Source organism: Salmo salar, chromosome 04 (assembly GCF_965601325.2).
Source record: "Salmo salar chromosome 04, fSalSal1, whole genome shotgun sequence".
Lineage (NCBI taxonomy): Eukaryota > Metazoa > Chordata > Actinopteri > Salmoniformes > Salmonidae > Salmo > Salmo salar.
Window position 1 is genome coordinate 66289054 of NC_138294.1, and position 14938 is coordinate 66303991.

A 14938-nucleotide genomic window follows, 5' to 3' on the forward strand; every position below is an offset into this window, starting at 1 on the left:
CAAAGTCAAGGTATTGGAGTGGCCATCACAAAGCCCTGACCTCAATCCTATAGAACATTTGTGGGCAGAACTGAAAAAGCGTGTGCGAGCAAGGAGGCCTACAAACCTGACTCAGTTACACCAGCTCTGTCAGGAGGAATGGGCCAAAATTCATCAACTTATTGTGGGAAGCTTGTGGAAGGCTACCCGAAACATTTGACCCAAGTTAAACAATTTAAAGGGAATGCTACCAAATACTAATTGAGTGTATTTCAACTTCTGACCCACTGGGAATGTGATGAAAGAAATAAAAGCTGAAATAAATCATTCTCTCTACTATTATTCTGGCATTTCACATTCATAAAATAAAGTGGTGATCCTAACTGACCTAAGACAGGGTATTTTTACTAGGATTAAATGTTAGTAATTGTGAAAAACTGAGTTCAAATGTATTTGGCTAAGGTGTATGTAAACTTCCGACTTCAACTGTACTGTAGATAATAAGCAGTAGCAGCAATGTATGTGATGATTCAAAAGAGTTAGTGCATAGGGGGGTCAATGCAGATTGTCTGAGAAGCTTTTTGGTTAACTATTTAGCAGTCTTGTGGCTTGGGGATAGAAGCTGTTTAGGGTCCTGTTGGTTCCAGACCGCTAGCTGTACGGTAGCAGAGAGAACAGTTTATGACTTGGGTGGCTGGAGTCTGACAACTTTTAGGGCCTTCCTCGGACACCCCCTGGTATAGAGGTCCTGGATTGCAGGGAGCTCGGGCCCAGTGATGCGCCTTGCGATCAGACGCCAAGTAGTTGCCATACCAAGCTGTGATGCAGCCAGTCAAGATGCTCTCAACGCTGCAACTATAGACCTTTTAGAGGATCTGAGGGCCCATGCCAAATCTTTTCAGCCTCCTGAAGGGGAAGAGGCATTGTTGTGCCTTCTTCACGACTGTGTTGGTAAATGTGGATTATGTTAATTCCTTAGTGATGTGGACAACGAGGAACTTCAAGCTCTCGACCCGCTCCACTACAGCCCCGACGGAGGGACCTTACAGATATTTGTATGTGTGTGCTACAGAGACAAGGTTGTCCATTCAAAAATCATGTGAAACACCATTATTCCAAAGAGTGAGTCTATTAAATTTATGAGAATTAAGCACATTTTTACCCCTGAATTTATTCAAGCTTGCCATAACAAAAGGGTTGAATACTTATTGACTCAAGACATTTCAGCTTTTCATTTGTAATTATTTTGTTAAAATATAAAAACACAATTCCACTTTGACATTATGGGTATTATGTGTAGGCCAGTGATACAACATTTTTTAAATTCAGGCTGTAAGACAACATTTGGAAAAAGTCAAGGGGTGTGAATACTTTATGAAGGCACTGTAGGTGTTCCTCTTATCCAGGTGGGAGAGCGAAATGTGGAGTGCAATAGCGATTGTGTCGTGTGGATCTGTTGGGGCGGTATGCGAATTGGAGTGGTTCCAGGGTGTCTGGTACAATGGTATTGATGTGAAATGACCAGCCTTTCAAAGCTACAGATGTGAGTGCTGCAGAGCGATAGTCATTTAGACAGGTTACCTTGGCGCTCTTGGGCATAGGGACTTTTGGTGGACTGCTTGAAACATGTAGGTATAACAGACAGGGTCAGGGAGTGGTTGAAAATGTCAGTGAAGACACTTGCCAGCTGAGCAGCGCATGCTCCGAGTACGCGTTCTGTTATACCATCTGGCACCGTGGCCTTGTGAATGTTGACCTGTTTAAAGGTCTTACTTACGTTGGCTACGGAGAACGAGATCACACAGTCGTCCGGAACAGCTGGTGCTCTCATGCACGGTTCAGTGGTGCTTGCCTCGAAGCAAGCATAGAAGGCATTTAGCTTGTCTGGTAGGCTCGTGTCACTGGGCAACTCAAGGCTGGGTTTCTCTTTGTAATCCGTGATAGTTTGCAAGTCCTGCCACATCCAACGAGCGTCAGAGCCGGCGTGGTAGGATTCGATCTTAGTCCTGTATTGACGCTTTGTCTGTTTGATGGCTTGTCAGGGGTTGTAGCGGGATTTCTTATAAGCATCTGGATTAGTGTCTTTCAACAGAGATGTTTGAGAGACAAATAAAATTGGATAATTAATCTAATGCATCAACACAATTCTCCCTAAGCTGTAAATTGGACATACAGTATAATGGTAGACTGTAATGAGGGTCGTATGAAGAGGACCAAGGCGCAGTGTGTAAAGTGCTCATATTTCTTTTAATGATGACACTTAAACAAAAACGACAGCCAACAGTTCCGTCAGGTACATTAACAAAACGGAAAACAACTACCCACAAAACCCAAAGGAAAAACAGGCTGCCTAAGTATGGTTCCTAATCAGAGACAACGATAGACAGCTGCCTTTGGTTAGGAACCATACTCGGTGCAACACAAAGAAATACAAAACATAGAAACTGAACATAGAAATACAAAAACAGACAAACACCCCTTGTCACGCCCTGACCTACTCTACCATAGAAAATAACAACTTATTATGGTTAGGACGTGACAGTACCCCCCCAAACAACAACAAAACCCCCCTAAACAACAACCCCCCCCCCAAAAAAAAACACAAAGGGAGGGTAGGGTGGGTGACTAATGTCTATGGCGGCGGTTCTGGTTCCGGGCGTAGTACCCCCACCGCCCGCTGATCCCCCCGCTTCTGTGTGTCCGGAGGAACCAGACCATGGATCATCGCCGGAGGCTTCGGACCGCCAACCGCCGCTGAAGACTCTGGGCTAAAGGCCGCCGCTGAAGACTCTGGGCTGAAGACCGCCACTGAAGGCTCTGGGCTGCAGACCGCCGCTGGAGGCTCCAGACTGGGGGCGTCGCTGGAGGCTCCAGACTGGAGAGGGTCGCTGGAGGCTCCAGACTGGAGAGGGTCGCTGGAGGCTCCAGACTGGAGAGGGTCGCTGGAGGCTCCAGACTGGAGAGCGTCGCTGGAGGCTCCAGACTGGAGAGCGTCGCTGGAGGCTCCAGACTGGAGAGCGTCGCTGGAGGCTCCGGGCTGAGGAGCGTCGCTGGAGGCTCCGGGCTGAGGAGCGTCGCTGGAGGCTCCGGACTGGAGAGCGTCGCTGGAGGCTCCGGACTGGAGAGCGTCTCTGTAGGTTCCGGACTGGGGACCTTTGCTGCAGGCTCCGTGCCATGGATCATCACTACTGGTTCCGCCCCCTGGATCATCACTGGAGGCTTTGTGCCATGGATCATCACTGGAGGCTCCGGGCCATGGATCATCCCTACAGGCTCCGGGCCATAGATCATCACTGGAGGCTTCATGCCATGGATCATCCCTACAGGCTCTGGGCCATAGATCATCACTGGAGGCTTCGTGCCATGGATTATCACTGGAGGCTTCGGACCATTGATCATCACTGGAGGCTTCCTACGGGGAGCTGGAATCGGTCTCACCGGACTGGGGAGACGCACTGTGGACCGAGTGCTCAAAGCAGGCACCGGCCTTACTGGGCTATTGAGGCGAACTGGAGGGAGAGTGTGGGAAGCAGGCACAGGACTTCCTGGATTCTGGAGGCGCACTGGAGGGAGAGCGCGAGCAGCAGGCACTGGACGTAATGGATTATGGAGGCATACCGAGAGAGAGTGCGAGAGGCAGGCACATGCTCACCACAATAAGCACAGGGAGTTGGCTCAGGGCTCACCCCTGGCCCAGCCAAACTACCCGTGTGCCCCCCAAAAAATATTTTTGGGGGACTGCCTCTCATTCTTCCCCGGTCGGCTCCGATATTTTACATTTACATTTTAGTCATTTAGCAGACGCTCTTATCCAGAGCGACTTACACTAGTGAATGCATACATTTCACACATTTTTTTTGTTTTTTTTGTACTGGCCCCCCATGGGAATCAAACCCACAACCCTGGCGTTGCACACACCATGCTGGTCGTTGCAAACACCATGCTCTACCAACTGAGCCACAGGGAAGGCTGCCCCCAAGTCTGTCAATGACTTGTCCCCAAGTCCAGTTTCTCCTCTCCATCCATTCCATGTGTGACCAGGTGTCCATCTCTGCCTGGGCACGCCGCTTGATCCAGTCATGGTGGGTAGTTCTGTAACGAGGGTCGTATGGAGGGGATCAAGGCGCAGCGTGTAAAGTGCTCATATTTCTTTTAATGACGACACTTAAACAAAAATAACAAAAACGACAGCCAACAGTTCCGTTAGGTACATGAACAAAACGGAAAACAACTACCCACAAAACCCAAAGGAAAAACAGGCTGCCTTAGTATGGTTCCTAATCAGAGACAACAATAGACAGCTGCCTCTGGTTAGGAACCATACTCGGCCCAACCCAAAGAAATACAAAACATAGAAACTGAACATAGAAATACAAAAACAGACAAACACCCCCTGTCACGCCCTGACCTACTCTACCATAGAAAATAACAACTTACTATGGTCAGGATGTGACATAGACAGAGACCACCTTGTCACTATTGTCCTAGCAGTCTCTATTGCTTCAAAAGCAGAAAACACAGATCATCCGACTAGAACATCAGTGTAATTACAAGCTCAAGCTCAATAACAGGCCAGTAAAAACAAATAGTAAAGTTATGGGAACGGTGATGTCTTGGTTACAGTATATGAGGTTGAAGGTTAACCAGGAGCAGTAGGAGAGCAATGGCCTTTTAGCACCCTGGAGAGCATCCCAGGGTCACGCCAATCCAATGACAGTCTTTCTTCAAATGGCAGCCCCGGATTAACAAAGGCCTCTGATGAACCAATGCTGGGAGGCTGTTGGGAGGGGCAGCCTGGTCTCATAGACTAGACGTAACATAGTAAACTTAAATCCGGGTAACTCAAATGAGGATTATATGTTACATTTGGTATGGTTACATAAGACAGATGGTTGCAAGTTCGAATCTCATCATGGACAACTTTAGCATTTTAGCTAATTAACAACTTTTGAACTACTTACTACTTTTTAGCTACTTTGCAATGGGATGCACAGGAAGAGAACATAAGGAACACTGGATTTAATAAATGAGTTTTGCGGCCAACAAAAATTCCCAATACAGTTCTGTAGTTGTAGGCATTCAGTACATTCGGAAAGTATTCAGACCCCTTCCCTTTTTCCACATTTTGTTACGTTACAAACATATTCTAAAATAGTAAATTCAATTGATTGGAGATGGTTTGGAAAGGCACACATCTATCTATATAAAAGGTCTCACAGTTGACAGTGCATATCAGAGCAAAAACCAAGCCATGAGGTCGAATAAATTGTCCATAGAGCTCCGAGACAGGATAGTGTCGAGGCACAGATCTGGGGAAGGGTACCAAAAAATGTCTGCAGCATTGAAGGTGGAACTACAAAGACTCTTACTACAGCAGGCCGCCCGACCAAACTGAGCAATTGGGGGAGAAGTGCCTTGGTCAGGGAGGTGACCAAGAACCCGATGGTAACTCTGACAGAGCTCCAGAGTACCTCTGTGGAGATGGGAGAACCTTCCAGAAGGACAACCTTCTCTGTTGCACTCCACCAATTAGGCCTTTATGGTAGAGTGGCCAGACAGAAGCCACTCCCCTCAGTAAAAGGCAGTAAAAGGCACAAGCCCGCTTGGAGTTTGCCAAAAGGCACCTTTCAACAGGACAACGACGGCTATGTACACAGCAAAGACAACGCAGGAGTGGCTTCAGGAAATGTTTCTGAATGTCGTTGAGTGGCCCAGTGATTACAGACTCGAGGCTGTAATTACTGCCAAAGGTGCTTCAATAAAGTACTGAGTAAAGGGTATGAATACTTAGGTAAATGTGATATTTCCATTTTTTAAAATTGTAATACATTTGCAAAAAAATCTAAACATGTTTTTGCTTTATGGGGTAGTGTGTGTGTGTGCGTGTGTGCGTGTGTGCGTGTGTGTGTGTGTGTGTGTGTGTGTGTGTGTGTGTGTGCGTGTGTGTGTGTGTGTGTGTGTGTGTGTGTGTGTGTAGATTGATGATGGAAAAACTATTTAATCAATTTTAGAATAAGGATGTAACGTAACAAAATGTGGAAAAAGTCACGGGGTCGGAATACTTTCCGAATGCACTGTATATGTGATTTCTTTAGAATAAATTAAAACTATGGTGTAATCAATCAATTACATATCATACGATATGGCTAGGCTGTTCTTCATTTCAGTTTGGATATCTTATAACAAATGTTTGTTTCAACTCCACCAAAAATGGCACATAGCTGATTAGAGAAGGCTACACTTGGCTACTTCAGAATGCAGTTTCAGTGTCTGTAATAAACTAAATGAACCTAAGGTGAATAACAAGCATAGCTGTCACGCCCTGGCCATAGAGAGGTTTTTGTTCTCTATTTTGGTTAGGCCAGGGTGTGACTAGGGTGGGCATTCTATGTTCCGTTTTCTATGCTTTGTGTATTTCTTTGTTTTGGCCGGGTATGGCTTTCAATCAGGGACAGCTGTCTATCGTTGTCTCTGATTGGGAGCCATACTTAGGTAGCCTTTTCCCACAGGGTTTTTGTGGGTAGTTGTTTTCTGTCTTGTTTTTCACCTGACAGAGCTGTTGCGCTTTGTTCCACTTTGTTTTTGATTCAGTGTTCAGAACTAATAAACATGATGAACACGTACCACGCTGCACCTTGGTCCTCTCCTTGCAACAACCGTTACAGAACTACCCACCACAAACGGACCAAGCAGCGTGGTAAGAAGGACTCCTGGACATGGGAGGATATCCTGGACGGAAAGGAATCCTACACATGGGAGGAGATCCTGGCTGGAAAGGATCACCTCCCATGGGAACATGTGGAGGCAGCCAGGAGAGCGGAGGCAGCAGGAGAGTGGAGCGAACGCTATGCTGGCACACGGCTGGCAAGGAAGCCCGAGAGGCAGCCCCCCCAACAACAAAAGAAATTGGGGGGGCACACGGGGAGTTTGGCGGGGTCAGAGGTGAGCCCTGAGCCAACTCCCCGTGCTACTGTGGGGAGCGGGTGACGTGGAGAGCACCGTGCTATGCGGAAGTGCGCACGGTGTCGCCCACACTCGCTCATAGCCCGGTGCGCTATAGGCCAGCTCCCCGCAAGTGCCATGCGAGAGTGGGCATCGAGCCAGGGTGGATTGTGCCAGCTCAGCGCGTCTCGTCTCCAGTGCGTCGTTTCGGCCCAGGGTATCCTGTGCCGGCTCTGCGTACTGTGTCTCCGGGGCGCTGGGAGGGCTCAGTTTGTCCTGTGCCTGCACTCCGCCCATGCCGGGCTACAGTGACAACTCAGCCAGGAGGGGTTGTGCAGGCCGTGCGCTCCAGACCTCCAGTGCGTCTCCAGGACCCGGTCTATCCGGTGCCTGCTCCCAGAGCCAGGCCTCCTGCATGTCTCCCCAGCCTGGTGAGTCCTGTGCCTGCACCCAGAGCCAGGCCTCCTGCAGGTCTCCCCAGCCTGGTGAGTCCTGTGCATGCGCACAGAGCTAGGCCTCCTGCAAGTCTCCTCAGCCTGGTGAGTCCTGTGCCTGCTCCCAGAGCCAGGCCTCCTGCATGTTTCCCCAGCCTGGTGAGTCCTGTGCCTGCCGCCTGTCCGGAGCCGCCAGAGTCGCCCACCAGTCCGGAGCCGCCAGAGTTGCCCGCCAGTCCAGAGCCGCCAGAGTCGCCCGCCAGTCCGGAGCCGCTAGAGTCGCCCGCCTGTCTGGGGCCCGCTGTGAGGGTCCCCAGTCCGGGGTCGGCGGCGAGGGTCCCCACTCCAGAGGCACCACCTAAGTGGGCCAAGCCGAAGGTGGAGCGGGGTCCACGTCCTGCACCAGAGCCGCCGCCGTAAGGAAGGCCCACCCGGACCCTCCCCTTTAGAGTCAGGTTTTGCGGCCGGAGACCGCACCTTTGGGGGGGGGGTACTGTCACGCCCTGGCCATAGAGAGGTTTTTGTTCTCTATTTTGGTTAGGCCAGGGTGTGACTAGGGTGGGCATTCTATGTTCCGTTTTCTATGTTTTGTGTATTTCTTTGTTTTGGCCGGGTATGGCTCTCAATCAGGGACAGCTGTCTATCGTTGTCTCTCATTGGGAGCCATACTTAGGTAGCCTTTTCCCACAGGGTTTTTGTGGGTAGTTGTTTTCTGTCTTGTGTTTTTCACCTGACAGAGCTGTTGCGCTTTGTTCCACTTTGTTTTTGATTCAGTGTTCAGAACTAATAAACATGATGAACACGTACCACGCTGCACCTTGGTCCTCTCCTTGCAACAACCGTTACAATAGCTTCTGCTGCCTGCATTTTCTGGTTGCTATAGGAACATGCATGTAGTGGAAACCACTGAAAACCAGAACGTGTAATCATTGTGGGGAACTCTTGCCAGGGTTGTTCCCCAAGTGCCATGCTGAATAAAGATTAAATCTCTTTTTACTTCATGTTCTGCCGGCCGCAAGCGTACTGACTTGTTTTTATTTGCCTTTTATGTTCATATAAGAATTGGACAGAAAATATTTTTTTATATACATTTATATAAATATAAACTTATAAAATTATAAGTTTCTCAATGAGGAAAGAAGTTGCTAAAAAGTAGCAACGCTCAATGAAAATCTCAATCTTATTGATCTGCATGTAAGGACATATGACCATGAAAGGATCACAATTTACCCTGTTTTGTTTAACCATCTACAAAAGTGGAATATGTACGCATAATTGATCAGCTACTTTCTGTTGATTGGCTGCATAATCTGTCCATGTAGGTTTAGCCCAAGGAGAACTTTCCACGAGCCCTATTGATCGTCCACATATGGCGACCCCTCCTATCGACCATCACTCCCACACCTTCTGATTTAATCTCAACATCACATTTTGTAAAGGACTTACCAATAGATGGAAGCACAATGAAAACGGACAAAGTCATAACAAAACTGGTACCACCTAAAAATGTTAATGTTTGCATAATCCCCATGACTTTCCTCCTGTAATCACAATTCTACATTGTTTAACATGCTCTTGAAGTCAAATTCTTCCCCTTTATTTGATCTCCGAATCACATCTTCTAGTTACATTAACACGTCTGTATTTACAATATTATGCAATTTAACTGCAATAAAGCGTTAATTTCAGTAGCTACTTCAGCATACGACCCACCAGCCTTAGAGAAACCTGACTAGACCCAAACTATTGATCATACTACCTTCCTTGCGTATAATGATTTTCAAGACCAATCATAGCTGAGTGGCAATATAGATTGGGATGTTAAAATTTCACCCCTAAAGAGTGAATCTCTTTTCACTGACCTGTGCACAGGTCAAGGGTAATAAGCACACATAGCAAACCTGCACATACTCACATCAGCATTCTCTCTGTATCCCCCATATATTGAGAAAGAGCTCTTTCATTCTATCACTAAACTAATGGGGTCGGTCTCTTCCCCCCCACCCTTCTTAATCACCCCATCCCAGATTGAACCTAATTAATGCTGCCCTCCTGCATCACTCACTGGCTCCCTATCTGACAGAAACACTATTTCAGGCCCATTCAGGGATAGCTGCTACTCTGCAGCCCTGTCAGGAATGTGTCCTGGCTGAGTGAGAAGGTGGAGAAAGAGATAAGAGTTATTTATCAATGGAGTTGAGCCCCAGAGTGATCCCAGTGGCAGGGTAAGGAGAGAGGTGGATTGGGGAGAGGAGAAGAGGGAATGGGAAAGTGAATTGAGAGAGGAATAAGGAAAGAGAGAGAAAAGGGGCTTAGGGGAGACAGCCTGTCCAGTCTTCCTATTCCACCCTCCTGATGCGAGGCTCCATCCCTGCATCCTTGGGCTCGTTTGGGCGGCCCCCGCTGCTTTGGCTTTAATGAGAGCGAGAGACAGATGAAAGAGACAGAGCGAGGCTGCTAACCCAGTCCCCCCTCCCCACTCCGACCCCTCACTGTGCTCCTCATCCCTTTTATTATGCTCAGGCTCACAGTGCTAGCCCTCCAGCAGCACTACATCCAAGAATGTCACTTTTTTAGGGAGCAGAACTACTGTACAGTATACAGTATTGTGCCATGGAATGGAATTCACTTTTTCAGACGGTACCAATCATTTGTGCTCTCTCGTAAAATGTCAATTTCTATTGTGCTTCCATCTATTGCACTGACAAAATCTTGTGCCTTTTACATATCTTGGAAATTATATACATCATGAACCACAAAATGGTATGCTTCTATTTGTGAAAAGAAATGCAGAGTATACCAAAATTTGTAATAGTACTCCCAAGCTCCAGAAAGAAAAAAATGAATCTGACATACATGTCTCATGTTTAATTATGAGCATGAAAAGGTTTGAACCTGGCTTCACAGACATGTCCTGCTACTTTGAGATTAACTGACTAGATCCACCACAACAGGCTAAAAACATATTCAAATAATTATACATTATCAAATCTATTCAGAATTGGGTTGTGTACATGCATGTAAAATGTGCATCTGGACATACTGTAGGAACAGAAAAATACTTTTGGGAGCAGAAAAACCTTGTTCTTACAAACATGTTCCCAACACAAGAACACATTTTGGATGTGCAGTGCATATTGCCTTGTTTGGGAGAAAATCTGTACACTTATTTACATTTTCTGCTGGTAAAATGTAGGTCAACATTCAATTAAATGTATTTTTATTAAACATAAATACATTCCCAGTATCCATTAACAGGAAGGACCCCTGTGAAGAGGTAGTTTGGGGTTCCAGCCATGGACATCACACAACAGTCTAATCACTGCAGGATCTCCCACTGAGACCACGGTGTCAGAGCAGCCTACTGTCAAACGAGCTGCTTATCAGTCAGTCAACATCATACAGCATTAGACATCACAGTCCCCACAGACAAGCCCAGACTGTATCTGACAGACAGACCATGATTGGCAAGGGAAAGGATTTTAATTTTATCAGATGCAATTGCACAATCAGACCTTTATTCATTCAAAATGAGGAAAGTGTTAAATGTTTACAATGATAGTGCTTAAAAGATATTATGGAACAAAGAATCAAAATCATTCACACCGTACAAACGCACTGCTTGGTCAATTGATTTTTTAGATGAAATAACAAAGCAATGGTTCCCTCTTGTGGTGACTATGGTTCCAAAAAAATGCTTTTCATAGATCCAGAGTTAAAGGGAAGTTCACCCATTTTAACATGTTATTTTCACTCTTTCTGAGCTTGTAGTTGATCCCCCAAACAGTTTTTTGATATTTTGTTACAGAGAAAATTGGTTGTCACAATTTGATGGGTCATGACTTGCCATTGACTACAACGCATTATAAATTATTATAATGCATATTATAAATCTGTCTAAAATCTGTTATAAAACGATCCATAACACTCCAAACCAACTCATATTACATCAGAATGTCATTATGGATGATGTCCCTGCACAATTGTATTTAATTTTTTTCTCCCACTGTGGTATAAATGCATGTTTGAATGATGCGGTTTACAACAAAACTATGCAAATATAGATTTATAGGACAAAGGAATTTTTTTTCACAATTTTAGTGCAGAGATATTATCCAGAATAAGATTCTGAAATGAGTTAGTTGAGTGTTTCATAATGCAATGTAGTCTATGGCAAGTGATGACTAACTAAACTTTTTTTTTTTTTTTTACAGTTTGGGGGATCAAATACAAGCACAGAAAGAGTGAAAATAAGGCCCCATGTAAAAATGGGTGAACTTCCTCTTTAAGACTGAGAGGTTCAAAAAATACTAACAGCTTGAGCCTCTGTTACTATTCAAAATTTGTGGATAATATATTTACAATGTATAGAAAGCCATCAAAAAGGAAATACATCAAAACAAAGATACATTTTTTGTTTAAAAAGTGCTCACATTCTTGCCGATAATACTTGGGTCTGACTAATTGTATAATTGTTCATAAATCCAAAGGCCTAGAATTCTATTTGTATCTTATGTCGAACAGGGGGAGCTATTCCAAGTCAGAATGTTATTACACCTGTGACCTACCCTTCTCAAACCACCACTAAGTATTTTACACCATGTGGGTCCATCCCACTGACGAGTCCTCATCCAGTCCTTTGCTTATTGACCTCCAATGACAGCCTGCATTTTCTTGACCGATTGCATCATCACACGGATTGCATCATTCCACTGTCGTGGAAGCTGCCCATTCCCTCCTGCATCCACGCTGCCTGTAGTTCTACAATCCACCTCAGGATTCCATCCAGCTGCTCTTGGACCTCTCTCTGCTCCTCCAGGTCAGCCAGCAAGGCCTGCCTGCCACACACCTCTGCCTGGTACACTAGTTGCAGCTCCGCCAGGGAAGATTCCAGATTAAGAACCTCCTCTAAACGTTGAAAGTACTTTTTGTGTGGCTGGTCATCAGGTAACAACATATTAGGCAGGACTGAGAGGACATTGTTGACTAAAACAGTTTCCATGCGATAAGACAGACGTTTGAAAAGTTCCTGAAGGAATATCTGCAACTTTTTGGGAGCATTCACTTGCACTTGAACGTAGTTGCTCTCCATTGGGCTCAGTCCCGCTTAGTTTTCTCACGAACACCGCTTCTACAACGAGCCGTAATTCATTCAGGCAGTCCTGAAAGGCGCAGTCTGAGGCGTGAAACCAAAGAACTGTGCCTCGTAAAGCTTGAGGGAGGAGGGAGACATTGCTTCCTCTAGAAAAAGGCAGAATATTGTGTTTACATTGGAATAGTTCTACTCTGTATTTATATTGGTTAATACTGCTATTTGTCTATTCTTTCAAGGACCACATTGGAAATAGGGCCTATCCTCTTGGCTCTAATGTGCTCTGGATGTTAGTGTAGCTTACCTGTAAAAATTCACCCAAAATGAAACAATCAAAACATTTACACCTGCTCATTCTCTCCTTCCCTCTGGTAGGAAAATGTGTTGTTGCTAAATATGAAAGTGTTCTCAGACGTTATGATCTGGTTGGATAACGTTAACGTCAACAATAATACCTTTTTATAGTTAACCTCAGGTTTATGGCAATAAAACAACTGACCAAACATTACTGCTGCTGTTGCTAACTAACGTTAATAACTTGGAGACTCCAGAAAATGTCATGTCTTTAGAAGCTTCTGATAGGCTAATTGACATCATTTGAGTCAATTGGAGGTGTACCTGTGGATGTATTTCAAGGCCTACCTTCAAACTCAGTGCCTCTTTGCTTGACATCATGGGGAAATGAAAAGAAATCAGCCAAGACCTCAGAAAAAAATTGTAGACCTCCACAAGTCTGGAAATTGTTCCCAAGGATGAACCAAACGCCTGAAGGTACCACGTTCATCTGTACAAACAATAGTACGCAAGTATAAACACCATGGAACAACGCAGCCGTCATACCGCTCAGGAAGGAGACATGTTCTGTCTCCTAGAGATGAACGTACTTTGGTGCGAAAAGTGCAAATCAATCCCAGCAAAGGACCTTGTGAAGATGCTGGAGGAAACAGGTACAAAATTATCTATATCCACAGTAAAACAAATCCTTTATCAACATAACCTGAAAGGCCGCTCAGCAAGGAAGAAGCCACTGTTCCAAAACTGCCATAAAAAAGCCAGACTACGGTTTGCAACTGCACATGGGGACAAAGATTGAACTTTTTGGAGAAAAGTCCTCTGGTCTGATGAAACAAAAATATAACTGTTTGGCCATAATGACCATTGTTATGTTTGGAGGAAAAAGGGGGAGGCTTGCAAGCCGAAGAACACCGTCCCAACCGTGAAGCATGGGGGTAGCAGCATCATGTTGTGGGGGTGCTTTGCTGCAGGAGGGACTGGTGCACTTCACAAAATAGATGGCATCATGAGGTAGGAAAATGATGTGGATATATTGAAGCAACATCTCAAGACATCAGTCAGGAAGTTAAAGCTTGGTCGCAAATGGGTCTTCCAAATGGATAATGACCCCAAGCATACTTCCAAAGTTGTGGCAAAATGGCTTAAGGACAACAAAGTCAAGGTATTGGAGTGGCCATCAAAGTACTGACCTCAATCCTATAGAAAATTTGTGGGCTGACCTGAAAAAGCATGTGTGAGCAAGGAGGCCTACAAACCTGACTCAATTACACCAGCTCTGTCAGGAGGAATGGGCCAAAATTCACCAACTTATTGTGGGAAGCTTGTGGAAGGCTTCCCAAAATGTGTGACCCAAGTTAAACAATATAAAGACGATGCTACCAAATGCTAATTGAGTGTATGTAAACTTCTGACCCACTGGGAATGTGATGAAAGAAATCATAGCTGAAATAAATCATTCTCTCTACTATTATTCTGACATTTCACATTCATAAAATAAAGTGGTGATCCTAACTGTTGTGGAAAAATATTGAATCAAATACTACTCAGATTCCGGAGCTTGTGAATTCAATTGGACTTTTATTGCAGAGAGCAACAAAGCCGAGCACCTCCATGGAAGAACTGCCTCCTCATTCTTAGTGCTTGGCTTTTATACATTTTTACCTTTACATAACGTCATCACCCCATTTGCTTTGTTACATAGTTTCCATTCTCTTATTGGCTCAGATATTGGGGCCTAGATTCTATTGGTGGCATGACATGCATACCCCTTAGCTAATGTTCCTGTCCAAAGGTCTTTACAAGTTTAGACCTACATGATCAATGTATGCTTAACTTATATGCGTGTCCAGTAGCCTTCACAAGATCAGATATGGCCCAGACCAGTCACGTCTTGTTAGTTTACCTTGCGTCATCTACACAGATTCTGCTTACGTTCTGTTCTTTACATGTCCAATGGTCTCTTCGATGTTGATCTAGTTTGGACACTCACATGGGTTTAGCCTTCATTCTGCTTACACATGTCTAATATTTAAGCTTATATTGATTATTCTTCCTACTTCAAAGAGAACAGTATAGGTTACTGAAAATCATCAGATGACTGGAAAATCTCCAACACCTAAGACAGGGAATTTTTACTAGGATTAAATGTTAGGAATTGTGAAAAACTGAGTTTAAATGTATTTGGTTAAGGTGTATG

General features: G+C 45.1%; 1 pseudogene; it reads right to left on the reverse strand.

The window, feature by feature from the left end:
* Positions 1–11948: 11948 nt before the first annotated feature.
* On the reverse strand, positions 11949–14654 carry LOC106603411 (protein MIS12 homolog; annotated as a pseudogene).
* Positions 14655–14938: the final 284 nt, after the last annotated feature.